Below are 17592 nucleotides of genomic sequence, written 5' to 3'. Positions count from 1 at the left end.
GTGACGATTAAATGAATATTTCGAATGAAATATTCTTACGAGATTAATTATACGAAAGATATTTAAAATACATAAATTAATATTGCGGGGATTATTTGACAAGTGTTAAAAATATAAAACGACTTGAACAATCGGAAGAACGTAATGATTTCTTCGTTTTATACTCGCTAGTCTTTTCAATTTTTAACTTGATCAGAATTTTCTTTACTTCGGGTTATACAGTGTTGTACATATCACAATATATACGTGAGAAACATAAGAAAAGATTAAAAAAAAAAAAACATAAAATTTCTGAACATTATTTGCGAAAGAAAAAAGTTTACGTTCATAAGTTTTAAGTTTCATAAGAAAATTCGTTTCACTTTTCAAATGGATTGTTTCAATGTTACTTAATTTTATTAAAATATCTCCTTTCGATCGTAATATAAATTTTACCAAATTTGGGAATCCTATCGGAATTTGTCACAATTTATCAAAATTTGACCAATTACGATTTATAATAATATTCTACCAATCTATACAGTAAAATCTAATCTTAAGATGTATCTAATAAAATGTTCTAAAATTCAAGAGATAATGTATAATCCTTCACGGAAAAAATATCCCACCTTCATCTAAAAGAAACTCTACGATTCATTGTCAAGCTTAAAATTTGTAATAAATTTGTAATCATTACCATCAACTTCATTAAAATAAAAAACTAACTCAGCAGATTCACTTTCTTTAGATGTAATGTCATCTATTATCATTTTCTCTAATTCTCACCTTATGTCCTTCTCCTTCGGACTAAATGCACGATGCAAAAACGATTCAAATTGAAAACCCACCACGTGACAACGAAAACCTCGTAGGTATAATTTTCTAAGCAACCACCGTACAACGAGTGCGTCTGAAAGAAACGTGTCGGTCTCTTTTCTCTCTCGGGTCGTTCCTGAATTTGGTTGGAGCCCGGACGAGAGGGGGTCGACGAATGGAAGAGTTCAATTCCGTATGCAAATGCGCTACTCTCTCACGACGTCTCGCGCGTGGAGGACCCCCGGCGGTCGCGTCACCAATTTCAAAAGCCACCACCTGAGAACGTGTCAATCGGCTGACATAATTCGATTTGAATAATGAACGAACGTCCCCTATGCAAATTTCGACCATTATCGAGGGCCTTGCTAACGGTCCTCGAGCGACGTTATTTCACGCAACGCGCAGCATTTCGTTCTCCACGACAGCCACATTCGTTGACAACGTCGATCACGTGGTCTAACTCCTTTCTTTGTGAACTGCGCACGTAGAAAACAGTGAGTGATAAAATAACTTTCTATAAATAACGAAATAAAATTGTTTCACTTGTAGCTTTGTTTTAAAGAAAATCGAATTTGATGATTATTCGGGCGTACGTGCACTTGACTAAATTACTGAGCTTCTAATTGTAAGTTTGTAGGATAATCCTTTTGAAAGAACTTTGTGAAAATGCAAATTTTCTCTGCATTGATTTATAGATTATCATGGTATATTCATTGATAGCTCGATATAGACGAAACTTAGATTCAACTTATTGAAAGTGAACTCTGTGTTAATAACATTTTCTTATATTTTCGATTCGTTTCTGTGCCTATATGCAATGCTACTTATTTAAAAACATATTGCATATCGATGCTCTTTAAACATTTCAAATAGTTTGAGTATATTTTTTAAACGTACGATCAAGGTCAGTTATTCAATAACGAATTTGTTCAGCTGTAATATTATTAATAACGATATTATTTGCCAAAGTCATTTGATATTGAAGATTTTAAAGATTATCAGTCTGCAAAAGTAGTAACTGCAGTGCAATTCACAATTGAGAATAAAAGTTAAGTAAATGCTGGCGTTTTAAGGAATAAGCTCGATCATTCTCATCTTTCTGAAAGTTTTGTGCGTGGAACGAGAATTAAAGATACGACCCATCGCATTGGCTCTTTATGGAAACAACATTTTAAACGAAACCTTTCTTCAAGATTAAATCAGACTATATTAAACGAAGACCGCAAAAGGGGTCATGAACTTCAAAAATGCACGATAGAAGAATTGATATCAATTTTTCCAAGTTATCAGATGTGAATGCTACCATAAGAAATACGATTTCGATCGTCATCAGACCAAGGTATCACGAGGTCGAGCAAAGCAGGTGCTCGATAAATGATACGCAGATGCAAACGAAAGCGGACGATCGTAATCGATGATGGGTTAAAAATTGATAAAAGATACAAAGAACATTTAATTAACGGGTTCTGGGTCGCGTTATACGCGCGATTGTCCTCACGACAAACGCGATCTGAATAATTACGGTGCCGTCCACCTGGTGGAATGGCTATTCGATTCATGGTTTCGATGTTTGAGATGCTAATCGAATTACCAAAGTCTGTCGATGAAATTCGTTGTAATCCAATTAGGACTAAAGTATTCCTAATGATATCGACACGTGGCGGTGTTTCTTGTCCCATCAATGGAACGTATGCGCATATTTATGAACAGGAGAATAATTGTTTAAGTTTAGCGTGACCCGAAAATGTTTGAAATTTTCGTCTCATTACAAGGAAAATACCAAGGATAGATCGTGATGAGTTTTTGATACGCCTGCTTCGAAGAGTGTTTCTTAAGAAATCGTGAAATTTATACATATACGTGTATAGATATTTCGGACCTGATTCAGTATGTAATTTTATGTAATTTGAAATATATGCGATAATAATAGTGATACGATATAAATTAAAGATTACGAAATTTACGGGATAAATTCCTTTGGATAATTCATAAATAAAGCACAAACAGATTCTATAGATATAACTATTAATATAATGAAAATTGAATAGACGTGTATGTGTTAATTTTACTTTCGCTCTCAATAATTGAAATTATCTTGGTATTGTGAGATATATCAGTACTAAGCTGAATAATAATTTCTAAGTTAATCGCATTATGTGTCGATTGAGATAAATCTTCGACGAATAGAATATTTTCTCTTTCAATATTCTAATATTTAACCCGTTTTGCTGCTATTACAATAATTTGTCAAACATGGCTTATATCGCAACAAATGAACGAATCTGGGTACGAGTATGCCAGAACAAATTCTTTATGTAGAAGTAAATAAATATAATTACCAATCACATCTGGTGAAGAGGTCAGGTTTTGGTGTTTTTCCACAAATAGGAAAAATATACAATCTCTTGGAATCTGAAACACAAAATTTAGGGAAATATTATTTGTTTTGTAGAATCCTTTAATATCGCATACATACACATATCGCTATATCAAATTACATTAACTTAATCGAATAGTAGTATGGAAAATTGAATCACCTCGTTCATTATGCTCGATTTTAATTAAATATCGCTTCATGGTGTTATCAAATGTTAACAAATAAAGATTTCCGTAATTTTTTGTCAAAGATATATCTAGAAAAGAAAATAGAAAAGATAATTACATTCTTGTCACCTGCTATAAAAGCAGTTTCAGGTATTTCACATACGAGACGATTTATCGCCAAGTATCGCCAACTTTGCCGCGAAAGCATCGTAGATTACGTATTGAATCACAAACGAGGAAGGGGAGGTGTCAGCGATGTAGTGATCGTGCGTGGTGCCCCATACTATCGACGCTTTTCCAAGGATTCCATGATAAGCAATAAACGAGCCAAGTCGAAATAAATTCTTGCGTGCGGCGCGCGAGACGGCATTACAATGGCCTCTGATGAATGTTCGTATACATTTACATGGGAAATCGTCGTGTCGGACCTATTTCGAAGAAAGCTATGTTGTATCGGTGGTGCAAAACCTACCGTCTTAAAAGTTTCAGTTTATTTAATCGACTGTCGGCTTTGTTTAATTATTTTGAAACGCATTATTTTCTTATTTATTTTCTTTCAGATTGTCATTATGGAAAAATTAATAAGAAATCGTTTGTGGACATGTTAGCTAAAGTATGTGTAGAAAGTTTTATTTCATTGCATACGCAATAACAATTTTTTAAAATTCATATTCCATATACAGATGAAACGTAAAACGATTTATATTCTATATAAATAAAATTATAATGAATCTGTACAAGTAGAAACGAAAGAAGAACATATTTTCAGTTATATTATTTCTAAGCACCATACAATGCAAATTCTCATTGAAATATTAAATACAACTTTTTATATCGATATATAACTTCCAATTATTTTAGCTGCCACTAGTATCAATTAATTTACAATTTTTTCCCATCATCATTTATAAAAGAACTATGTTTGATATCCACGTTTGGTATCAATTATACTCAAAACATTGAACAGAGAATTTATTTTTCTATAATATACTTAAAAAGCATAAGAACCAATATGATCAACATTTTGTAAACACGAATAAGAAGGAGATAAGAAGTTCTAAAAAAAGAAAAAAAAACACTCGGCTTCAGAATTCATTCAATATTCCCACCACAACTCGCGTACAACTAACTCAAGCAATTTTTCACAGAAAACCCCATCTTTCATTCTTGCTAGAATTTTATTAGGTCCCGGTTTAAACATTCTTCTGACTCGGTCCCTTTAAACTGTGCAGAGTGGCACAATTTAAGCGCGACCTTGCGCTTGATAATAGTTTATGAAGCGAGGCCGTGTTCTCTATGCAGTACGACAGCTCGTAGCTCGTAGGAGAGAGAAAGACGCTGGTAGACAGCGGGGTGGGTTTATGTCCCGGAATTAATTAACCTACAACCCCTGCGACTGCACAGCCGTTCCACCCTCTCTCATTCTCTCGCTCTGAAAGCACCAAGCGTGCCAGCCATTTTGTCCTCGACTCTCGCTCTCGAAATTCCATTACCCACTTTCTCCACCCCGTGCCAACTACCCCCACACATTTATCCCCTTTCCCCGCCCTCACGTTTCTCTTTCTCTCTCTCTCTCTCTCCCTCTCTTCCTCTCGCTCTCTCACTTCCTGTATTTTGTTCGTTCACTCGCTTTAATCTACCTTCCATCCACCCCTTTGGCTCTGTCATCATCCACGCGGTTTCGTCCATTCCACCTGACGTAAACCGCCACCCACTCCTGGCCAAAACTTTCTCTTAATGGCAGACCGTTAAAGTCGACCTACACGCGTGTCGTTAAATTCGTTAATTTTAGATACATCGGGGTTATTCTTCTTATTTGTTATATTATATATGAGAATTAAGTTTATTTCCTGATTTATGGACTAGGATCGAATATTTGTGAAATTTGCTAAATTGTAAAATGTAGAGGATCAATATCTTTAAATAGATACTAAATGTTAATTTAACTTTTCGATGCTATCTGATATATATATGTACATATGTAGCAATAATAATTGAAAATTCTAGAGTTTATTTATTGAATGAATTCTAATTATTTAATTAAAAAGCGTAGGTGTTTACCGAGGACTTTCTGTGTTGTTTGTGGGAATTATAGTTATATGAAGAATTAATTAAATGAATTTACGAGAAATAATTTTTATTCTTCGCCTAAATATGTTAAATAAATTTGTAAACTATTCTGTATTTATAGAAATTTTGTCGATATCATAATTTTATAATAAATTTTAAATCAATATTCGTTATATAACGTTAACAATCGATAAATTTTATTTCTAACCACATTGTCGTACTGTAATCAAAATATTGAATTGACAAAATTCGTACAGCAAATTTTTAAAAAACTTCCTAATACCTCCCGAACCAATCCTCCATCCAATTTATATACTTTCTTTTCGAAGTCCAATTTATCCCTCTAATAACAGTCCCGCAATAAATACTTCACCCCATCGATCACGAGTCAAACTGTCAGTCCCGCGTGTCAACGTCAATATTACGCAGCGTTCAACGCGATCTGCGAGAGGGACATGCGAATTCCATAAAAATCAGGAAAGAATTTTAATACATAAATAACCGCGAATCGTGTCGCGTAAATCAACGACGAAGGGTAAAGTCTCCGTGGGTTTAAACAATATTCTCCTCGAGGGTAAGAGTGACAAAGATAAAGGGGGAAAGTGGCGATGGTGAGCATTTTCCACGTGGTGGCGATGGCTAAGAGGGCTCGCTCGGGGGATGATAAGATGCGATGCGAGTTTTTATTAATACTCTACCTCATCTGCCTCTTGTGCCCTCCGCCGCAACGTCCTAAAGTCTTAAAGAGATTGCGGAACGAATGGCAACGAGAGGAACGAGTAAGAGGAGAAGAAAAGAAAGAAGGAATTCTACTCACCCTCGTTGGAAAGATGGAGGAAGATCGCGAAGAGGAAAGGAAAAAGACGAAGGCGCTCGGTTAACCAAGGTGAGGAGCTATGAGTCACGACCTACCTTAACCTGACCCTGCCTCTACTTAACGCGGCTCTCCTTCAAATGAGAGGGATGGAGAGGGATAACAAGAAGCGGCAATGTATATTTGAGCAGAACAAAAAGGGTAAAGAGGTTGAATGTGCTGTCGGGAATATTAGAGGGAAAAAGAAAAGATGATGCTGCTTCTCACGTGAAATTCTGTTATATCCTCCTTTTACCGTGAAGATGGTGTTTGTAGTCGCTACCATTTCTTGCGAATGTAGAGGATTACTTTGGTTATGCGGATTGATGATGCGAATAAAAAATAATTATTGCGTTTCCATGTATGATCGTTTTAAAAATTCTCACTCTTTCATAGGATATAACTGTTTTCCTTGTTAACAAATCTTATTGTGTTTTGTGGGATTTTCATGACAACATGATGCGGGTCTTGAATAATATTTTTAATGTAGGATGATCAGGCTGATATTTTCTCTATCTTCAAACTTAAATAAATAAGTATAAAATAATATAAGTAAATATAAGCTGAAGCAATCCTTTGAGGAATTCTTGTTGACTTTTGTATTCTATCAGAGGAATAAAATGAAAGTTTCACAAGAATTCTGTATGAAACTTTTTCACTACGGTACTTCTGCGTTTAAAAAAATGTGACTTATTTGGATTTGTTGTAAAAGATTAGACCAAGAAAGAGATAAATACATACAGAGTTCATCGGAAATACGACTTACGTTAAAACGCATTACAAAAGGAAAAGAAAGTGGAAAGAGACGTGGCGAAATGTCGCGAGAAAGAGCTAAGCAACGAGAAGCCACGAAACATATTTATCCAACGAGTTCACTTCGTGATATGTTGCACGGTGTGGCATCCGCATGAGTAATCCGCAAACTTTCTCAGGGAAACTTATGCCTGAGAATCCAACAGAGGTACGGACGTAACATAGAAATGCAAGTTACGCGAGTGAGACGAAAAGAGAAAGGGTTGAGCGAAGATATTGTCGGTTACTTTCAACCTCTGTGGGCTCACAATGGAGAAAAAGAGGGGCGGTAAGTGCTCACGAAGGTTAGTCCGCGGACTCTGGCTCTCTCGTTTTCGTCGGGATTTACCTTCCTTGCCAGACAGCCCTCCATCGCTCTCGCATCTATTATCATATTTCACAGAAGAGACTCGAAAACAGCCAGATTTATGAACGGACTTCCGGCCAAATAAACACGCCTTCGTGCCACGGCCCGTCTTCGGCATCCGCGGAATTCTACCAGCGACAGGATGCGAAATGGACCGACATCATTCCTTTCCCTATCCGTCGAATTCGAACTGAACGCTCGTTCTTGTCGCAGCCGGCTGAAGAATGGCTAGCGTCCTCGAGGCTTCGAGGAGGACCGTTTGATTGATTTCGCAGATTCGTCCTAGGTTGGTTGGCTTTTTGGCTTTGGGGTATCGATGAATGAACAGTTCTGGATTTACTAGCTTTGTTTGATGCGGGTTATGGTTCAGGCAACGGAAATTTAAAATGTGCACATGTTTTTAGATGTGGCTCGAATTAAGGATTATGCAGGTTTAGGTTTGATTAATTATCAGTTCTATATGATTCGCAGAAAATTTTCTGGAGGTTTAAGTTCTGAAGATATAGATCTTTAGTTAATGATAGGAGCGATATTATAAAAGAAAAATCTTTTTTCTAAATTCCACATTACAAATTTTCATAAATCGAGGTTCGCGTACGTAGTTCCCAGAATATCATATTATTTCGATTCAAAGATACAAAAATATCGTTGACTGGAAATTTCTTATAGTAAGTTTTATAGTAGAGATCCATAGTTTTACATCTCTTGAGGACAAGTTTCTCACTATTTTATTTCTTACGTGAGTATTAAAAATTTTATCGAAATTAAATGTACATAAGTTTATAAGACTTCTTATAAGAAATTATCAAGCATATGTACGATTTACATCAGAAAAATTGCAATATTATTTCTATATTTCAGCAACGAAGTTTTATTATTTATTTTCTTACTTCTACATGAATCTGTCGTTTAACAAGATACTCAATTCTCTGATAGTAAAAGATCTCACTACTTACGATAAATAAAAGGTTCTTTAAAGAATGCTCGAATAAAAATTCTCAAAGCTCGCTGAAAAATATCCGCGATACTATAGAAGCTAATATAAATCGATTTGCTGTCGGAAAACGAGATTAAACTCCAAGATCTATGGACTAAGAAGTAGGTGTATATGTCACGGAAAGTCACAAAAGAATTAAAGGCGCACGTGACACGAAGAAATCCATCCACCCTAAAATCTCAAATCTCGAGACCACCCACACTCATGGAGCGCACGCACTCATACGCAGATACGATCGAAAGGGCTCCGTGAAAGCCATGTGCACCCTTATCGGGAAAAAAATAACGCCCAATCAGGAACGAAGAACGTGTGCAACTCACCCCTGCCCGGGGGATGCGTGTGTCTATGGAATTCAGCGCGGTCGCCATGACAACCCCGTGCCTTTCTTCCAGAGATGTCCACAGGAGGACTCTTCCCCTGTATTCTCTCTTTCTATCGTTCGTCTAACGCGTTACGCGACTCGTATGCGTTTTTACACGCCTCCCTTCCCCCGCCATTTGACAACAATTTCTCGTCTAAGCAGATGCAAACGAATCACCGCTGAATAAATTCACCATTGTACACCGTGTCGACGTCTGCCACGTTGAAAAAACTTGATCGAGTGCTTGGTTACTCCTGTACAACTGTTTGAGATGCTTTAGACGGTTTAGAGAAATTATGGTTTAGATTTTACATTGTTATGACACGGGCAAAATTTGACGGCTTTCTGGCAAAATGAATTTTAAACAGAAAGTGTTCGTCTTGCAGCAAATAAATCGGTATCGATAAATAAATGATTAAATAAATGTTATGCTTTGTTAGAGTGGAGGAATGTGAAGTATGTGATTTATGAAGGATTTTAAAGAAAGCATTCATTTGGTTGTAATAATCTTCATTTTTTAGAAGATATTGTAACAGAAGCTAGATTCTCGTGAATATATGTATATATCTAACATGTATAATATCATATAACATCAATAACATATAATACATGTATGAATATGTGTACTATATACATGTATAAACTTCAAAAAATTATTAACGATAGAAGAGAAGAAGGAATTCTTATTGTTGGAAGGATATTTCATATTATTTCATAGCAAAATATCAATAAATTATAGTACTTAATGCGCATACAGGAGATATTGAGATAAACGATTCTTATCGATATCATTTTTGAGAAAACGCAAAGAAGATTTTAGTTAATAAAATTCGAAATGGAACAAGCAGTTTCCGTATGTATGTACCAATACCATTCGTTAATGTTGCATTTAACAAATAAAAGTCTATCAGCTCGTTGTAATAATTTACGAAACATAACGGAATTCTTAACTAAAAGAATATAAATGTTTCGTTAAAATCCAACGGCTGTTGACTCGTGTCTTGATTGCGTTCGGAAGTGTACTGCTTTAAATGCAGCAGGATTTCCATGGACCACGTGCCTGTACAGACGGACCTGGCAAATGGAATTATCGAAGCGCTGTGCGTACTTCCGTAAATACCGTGCAGCTTTGCGAAAGGCGAGCGGAATGGAATTAAATAGGATTTCTCGTCGTGTATCGTCACGCGTTCTCCGCCACGGAACGCGCACGCACTTACGAAATCTGCACGTGATGGAGTTAAGTAGTATTAGCGACTAGTTCGACAGACAACATTGCGCCACGCGCGTTCATTCGGAGTAAAAACCTCTACGTGAGTAGTTTCAACAAGATATATGTACGTTATACTATACTTCGACATGAGAAGAACGATTATTTTAATTTAATATTTTTGATAAATATAGCGTATCTTTCGTAGGATAGGAAAATTGGAAATCTTTTCTATTTCCTATTTTAAAGGAGTTTTGAAATATTACAAATGATAGTATAACAAATATCTAAAATAAAAAGAATGCATTTGGTAGTATGATCCTTTTAAATAATTTCTTGAAATATTTATATTTACAGGACAAACTTTTCAAGATTTCTCTAAAAATATTTCTAGTTTCATATTTTTCACGTTTTAAAGAATATTATAAAAAGTACCGATACTAATTAACATTAGTCTCAATATTAGTATTCGGGAATAAATTATAGATTTCTAATCCAAATGGAGAAGGTACAAAAAAGAAAAATAATAACAGGTAGATTCCATTGTTTTTTGTAGAATGAAGAGGTATTGATCTCTGGAATTTTAATCAGATATTTTTTCGAATGCCAAACGTAAGGAATCAAACACGAACCAGCAGACTTCCGAGGGAAATCAACAACGTCAAAGAGTTCATGGGTGGCTGCCAACCATTCCCGTGGAGAATTGATAGAGTCAAGAATATTCCCCCCTCCGAGCATCCTTGTCTTCCTCCTTCAGTCTGCTTATACGAATAGTATTCGTACGTATCCTGTCAGATAAGCAGGAGGGTAGATCGGCGAAGGGACGAAAATGATGTTGCAGCCCCATGAAGGCAGAAAGAATCGATCATACATGATGGGAGTTTCATTTTTATTGGCGAGACAAGAAGATGCGTAGAGGGTTTTCCTCGTCCTTTCTGCTCCTCGAATAGTTCATCGTTTTTTAAATGAACATTTGCATAGAATGCGAATAGAATAACTTCTGATTGATAATTATAATTCTCTGCCAAGTTTCAAATAGAAATTCTATCGCAGTACCTTCGTATTTAAAAAATAAGATATGCAAAGCAACGATGTATAAGAAAATTAATTTCATTTTCTGTCGGATTGTAAGTAAAGACTTTATCACGGTATCTTCATATGCAAAGAATTAAAGAAATGCACTGCGATAAAATATAAAAAAGATATATTTATTTTATTTGCAGAATCTAAAAATAAATCTGTCAATTCTTGTTACAGAAATTTATTCTATCGCGAAATCTGGCAACAAATCAATCAGTTTCGTTTATATTCAGCAATATGATGGAAATTTCTAGTTTCTCCGATCTAACAATATTTTTCTTACAAAAGTTATAAAATTATTGAATTATTTTATCCGAGCTGTTCTTTTTTTCTTTTTTTTTTAAGGCAAACACATATGTTTCAGCGTACTGGCTCGAAGTGTCTCTGTAAGATTTCTCTTTGCGGCTTCTACTTCACACCGTATGGCATGAATAATGAGCTCGTCTTTTTATAACACGTGCATCCAGCATACAACGAGTTCCGACATTTACTGGTTCCAGTCATTTCTGAAGTATTACCGAGATATCGAGTTTCGTTTCGTTCTGAATCTCAAAGTCCCCTTCTCTCGATCCATATGGATTTACACGCAGAATTCGCACAAGGATTTGCTTGGTGCGGTTCAATCGCAGTTTTCGCTTTTAGACCCCTGACATCTGGTCGTGTTTTCAGAGAAACGAAGTTTCATAATAACGTTTTACAGAATTTAATATATAAAAATTTAAGGACTTAGATAAGAACGATATACTCTCATGGATAGTTTATGAGAATAATTCAAGTCGAGTTGAAATTACATCATGAAATTATTTATTCAAGTTTTATCATTTTATGAAGCTTCAAGGATTTGTCGTCTATTTTTTAAAAACCATCATCTTTGGATCCAACAGATTGTTTCCTTCTCCAACTATATCATTTTTGCTTTATTATCATTCTGTAATATAATAGTTAGAGGATCACTTTGATTTTCAGGGACTCGTGTCAGTTGTTAAATTACAAACAATTGTATGGAACTTAGGTACAGTTTTATCTACTATTAAATACGACGAACATATGAAACGATATAACGTAGTGAATCTGTACTGCCACAGAATATTTGTTTCCTATATAAAACAATTCTTTAAAACAATTTTCACAAAATAAACCACTATACGTAGATCTTACTGACCCGAACTAAAATAGTCTGCAATATTTACACATCCCCAAGCAACAAGGAACCAACAAAGAAAAGCTAGAATTTATCACAGCAATAAAATTTCATGTAAAAGGAAAGATATAAAAAGCACAACTTTTGCGTTACAAAGCTAAATAAAATCGGAGAGAAAGAAGTGGTAGATACCATCATCCCCGACAATTACGAATTCCTTCCGCCGAGCTAGCGGCAAAAAGTCGGCGACAATAATTTCTCGCAATATTTGAGCAAACTGCTTGTTCCTCGGAGGCAAGCAGAAAGAAATTCCAATAACATTCGATACCATCGAATTCCTCGTATATGGGGTACACACGCTAACGCGCGCACACGCGTGTGGCCCCCGAGGGTTGGACCGGGGAAGTAGAGGACGAGGAGAAGAAGGTGGAGATGGGGGCGGCTGCCTTTATCCACCCCCTCGCGTGGAAACTCGCGTGTTTGGCCTCCCCAGGCACTGAAACACGCATGTGGGACCAGAGGCACACACTTGCCTCCACGTATTGATTCCATTCTCGTTCTAGGGACTCCTTTCCTCTTTCTCTTTCTCGTCCTTCTCTTCTCTACCCTCTTTCCCTTTTTCCACATTCTTCTCTTTTCCTCCTCGCTTCTCTTTGCGTTCCTCTCTTCTCCTAGAACCAACCTCGTCGCTTACTTCCACCACCATCCCCTTCTACCCTCGCTCCACACCACGTCCCGTGATCTGAATTCTTTCTATTTTCCGTACATCCCTCGTCGTACCGCATCCGCCTCCGCTGGCACCCTCCAAACCCTACGTTCTTTCTCCAACACATCCCCATCACCGACCTCCTCGCGAGCTTTATTCCTTATCCGAGATTGTTACCAACGTGCAACCCCCTCCCCTTTCGCATCTACCGCGAGTTTTCCTCTGGCAAGCGACTCCTCTTCTTCTCTCTTCCCCATCCGCGATCTGATGTTGCGAAACGAGTGTCGCGCGGTAGAAAGGATCCTCTCGACGATCAGGAAAGGATCCTTCTCGGAAGGTGGATCCGTGGACCTGAATTTCGAACGCGATCCGTCTAAGCTCGCCCCTGATTAGACTCGATTTGCAGCCCCCTCGTGAAACTCGCCATCAGCCACAATCCGTTTGGGAGGAAATTTCAAAGGATCTCATTGAGAATGATGCTTTTTGGGGCAAAGAGGGGCAAGGAAGTTGCTTTTTAGTTTTTGAATCGAGAGGGCTTTTGGATATTTAGGGGTGAAGAATGGCAGTAGAATAAGATAGGGTGGAAATGTGTAGACGTTTGGGACGAGTTGAATGTTCAAGAAGACTGAAAAACTAAGCGACAATAATAATACTTTGGTGTTGCGTATTCAGGATTTCCGCGTTATATTTGTTTCTATCTGTTACGATATTTGTATTAATTTTTTATGATGATTCTTGATTGATCCGTGAACACATCGTTGCGTGGACTAACTAGTTTTAGTGACAGCACATCATCAAAGTGACATTCCAGAAAATATATTATGTCTCGGTAAATAGATAGAGAAGGTATCTACAAGATGATTATAAATTATATGATTATAAAACGATTTTATATTTCAACAAACTCATAGACATTGAACTTAATTCAACCTGTATGAATACTAATAAATCAATCCGTATGAAACTCTTTTTAAAATAAGTAGTTATGCCTTCTCCCAATTTATACGAACTACTTCATCAACTAATTATTTCATGTAAATAGATTGTTATAATTAAGTAGATTACGTAGATCGTATAAGCTACAAGAACCATTAGTTAGCAATTAGTTAGCAGCAAAGTTAAAAATCTGGACGGTGGATTAAAAATATAAAAAACAGTGATCTTTATTTTAAAGACCAGAATTTAGTATAATATGAATTTTCATAGACGAAAAATGAGTAGGAAAATAAATGGAGAGAGAATGAAGGAAAAGAAAGAGGAGAGAACTGAAAATAGGTAATACCAACCCTGCTACTTAATATTCATACTTTAAAACCATGCAAACGAGTAAAATCCTGCTGAAAACACGCTCGGGGAACCAGATGAACGTGGACAATAGCTGCAACGTAAACGTGCCGACATCCCCTGACAAAGTTTCCTTGATCAACTGCTCATCCTCGCGCGAATACAGTCTCGAGGACAATGGAACCGTTTAACAAGTGGTTGCTGGGGTAGCGTGGCTGGTCCAGAAGGAAGAGGAAGCTTCGAAGATGGTAGGAGGAAGGTGAGGAAATGGCTCTCCGGTTTCTTTGTCCTCCTTCCCTTAGCCCGTTCTTTCCTTCTCTGTCTCTCGAATCAGCTGATGTAATTTAATTCCCTTGGAAGGAAGAGCAGAGAACGGGCGGTCGTACCATGACCTACCCTTACACATTAATTATAAGGGGAATCTACCTTGCTCCAGCTTCGCTTCGACTCTCATCTTCCCCGCTTACTCTCGCTTTTACTCATCCCACTGCTCCCTTTCTTTATCTCGCGGTCCGTTTCCCTCTCGTTCTCGCGCCTCCGCTCGTCTCGCTCGTTCCCTCATTCACGTCTCATCGCGACCTTGACTCCGAGTGCACCCTTAAATGAGAGAGGGTGGCGCCGGCGAATATAGAGCAAACGGAACCAAGTTGACTCAGGGGATGATACGCTCCGGGCAAATGAATCCTCGTGGAATTCGAGCTCGCAAGCGTGACAATCGAATTTACGCTTTAAGCTCCGATGAATTCACTGGATGGTTTTGCTCGTGTTACGGATGATGCGATTATTTTTTGGGAACGGTCGTTTTGCAAATTTTATGGATTTGTGAAAAGGATGATGGATGTGGATTTTATCGTTTGATTAATAAGATATGACGGTAAATTAATATTAATATAATGATTAGACTGCGGAAATTTATGCAAATTCCTATTCATATACTTTTATGAATATACTAAAGAAACTGAAATTTAGGTCTAGATTATTGTTTTAGCTATTTAATTACTAAATACTATGATAGGCACGGTACTTTGATCCTTGCGTATTACATACGTTTCTGTATATTTTTGCATTTTTTAATTTCCTGTAAATGTGTAAATGCTTAATAAAGATATTAGTAATAAAAGATATTACCAATATCAGTAACGAGATAATATTGAAAATAATATTAATAATTGCAATATATTGTTATCATCTTTCGCGTTTATCTCTTCCTTGGTTTATACTTTGACAAAGAATTCTACTCGAATGAAAGTTCCGAACTTCCTTCAATTTTTATAGTACGAAGGATTTCCATCATAAAAATGCTACATCCTACTTTCATTTAGAAAATGATTCTCAAATTTAGAAAACCAATCAATTCAGAAACTTCTGTTCAGGAAATGCTAGCTTTACTCTTTACATCGCCCCAAAAGTAATTTTAAGATACTAATAACAAGAAGCAATCGAAGAAGTTGCAAAACGACTTTTATGAAACCTACGATCAGCTACACGTAAAACAGTCGTATTATTTAAACAATTTCTACCTATGAGGAACAGTTTCTCGCACACCGACGAAAATTCCACGATTCCTGGAGAAAGGACGGCGCTTCCACCTGTCTACCGGTAACACACCTGTGCGAATCGTCGCGTCGCTAGGCGCGTATTCACGATTCTCGAGACGAGACCGGGACATATCTACAATATTGGATGTACGAACGAGAAGCAGGCGGGAGGAGTTGACGCAGAGAGGAGGGTTGAAAACGACGAACGAACGAAGCTCGAGGGCCGAGGGAAGAGGGAAAACGCCGCTACGACGACCTGGAAAGAAACCAGGGGCTGCACGAGGACGATGTTGGAGAAAGAGAGCGGGAAGAACACGCGAAACGAGAGGAAACGGAGGTAGAAAAGAGAGAGGCGAGGACTGCGGATGTCGGGACGTCAGAGTCGGGTACTGTGGGATGCGAAGGGAGGAATAGAAGTCCCGCTGTGCTTCCCAGGGGCTGAGCAAAGTGGGATGAGTGAGTAGAATCGCGGAATAGGATGGAGTCTAAGGGTGACGCGGAACTCGTATGCTCCAACGTAGTCACCCTCTTCTTCCGGTTCCTTCGAAAGTATTTTCCGTCTGACATGAACGTGGACATGGATTCGTTTCGAGGCCGTAAAATTTCGTTAATTAGTGAAACAGGTTTTGGAGGGGACCAGGAAATAAGAAGACACGGTATTTGCCTTAGATTATTTGAGCACGCAATGTAACGATGCGTTGTGGGTCTTTGTGAGGACGTCATTAGCTATAGGATAGTATAAGATTCTTTTTCTAGCTGGCACTAAGAATCGTTGAATATTTTCTTCTGTTACTGGCAATTCTATTCTTTCATCAAATTGTTAGCATATTATATCGAGGAAATACGTTTATGAAACCATTGTAGAACACACAATTCGTTTTATAAAAAATGATGTAACTCGTTCGCTTCGAGGTTACCAATCCAAATTATTTCTACCTTAGGAAATAAAAGTAAGACCGCCAGAAATCTAATTTACATTTCGAAGAACCCTGCGTGTGCGATAGCAACGGAAAATATTAACACGTATCCTTACTTTCTAACATAACGCTTTTTTATTAGATATTAGATTTTTGTAACCATATAGAAGTAACTACTAAATGATACGAAATTTAATATACTTGAACTCCATCAACTACGATAAATACAATAACGTGCCAATATCTATGTAACATAAGATTCTTTGTAAAAATCGACTTTAGAAGAAAACGAAGGTACGCTGAGTGTCATCGAACGAAGGAAAGACGAGGATGAAACGAGCCGGTATTTATCCGGTGCACGTGCATGAAGGTTACGCGTATCCACGTCACAAGGACAGATAACTCCAGAGGATTTCGCTTTTCTGAATTCGACTTTAAACCGCTCTCACAGACAAGTCGACAGCCTTCTGCCAATGACGTCGGCTCAAGCTCCCCTGCCAGCCCTTTCTATTAGGTTACCTATCCTATCCGTACTATCCGTACTATCTTTTCTCCCCTCCCCCGCCTTGCTCCGTTTTCCGCGCGGCGGCATGCGTCTATCTGCCAAGTTCTTCTTTCGTTGGCGGCTGCTGATGTACCCCCAGGTTCAGACGGACGGACAGACAGCCAGACATACGAAATCTCGTATCCCGCGCCTTCCTCCGGTTTTCCATTTTCCATCCTCGTCTATTTTCCTGTTTCCTTCCCTTTCGTCCCTCTCTCTTTGTCTCTCTCTCTCTCTCCCTCTCTCTCTCTCTCTCTCTCTTTCTTTCTCGTTCTCGTTCTCTCCTATGTGCACTCCACGCTTATATTGGGTGAAAGACGTCGACTCAGCTACCAACCCTCTTTCCATTTTGCCCTCCATCGACCCTCCTTCTTCAGCCCGGAACCCGCGTATGAG

The 17592-nt window shown here is 37.7% G+C and overlaps 1 protein-coding gene and 1 long non-coding RNA gene across 2 annotated transcripts in view; one reads left to right on the top strand and one right to left on the bottom strand.

The window, feature by feature from the left end:
- The window catches only part of Mesr6 (misexpression suppressor of ras 6), a 470406-nt gene that overhangs the window by 349762 nt on the left and 103052 nt on the right, over positions 1 to 17592 (top strand). The window lies entirely within an intron of this gene.
- The window catches only part of LOC139998175 (uncharacterized), a 100590-nt gene that overhangs the window by 38958 nt on the left and 44040 nt on the right, over positions 1 to 17592 (bottom strand). Inside the window, exon 2 of the long non-coding RNA XR_011803204.1 lies at positions 3135 to 3207. This is a non-coding gene — a long non-coding RNA (uncharacterized lncRNA). The remainder of the gene's footprint in view (positions 1 to 3134; positions 3208 to 17592) is intronic.

Source organism: Bombus fervidus, chromosome 2 (assembly GCF_041682495.2).
Source record: "Bombus fervidus isolate BK054 chromosome 2, iyBomFerv1, whole genome shotgun sequence".
Classification (NCBI taxonomy): domain Eukaryota; kingdom Metazoa; phylum Arthropoda; class Insecta; order Hymenoptera; family Apidae; genus Bombus; species Bombus fervidus.
Note: the sequence above shows the minus strand (reverse complement) of the source record. Positions and strands in the feature narration are given on the sequence as shown.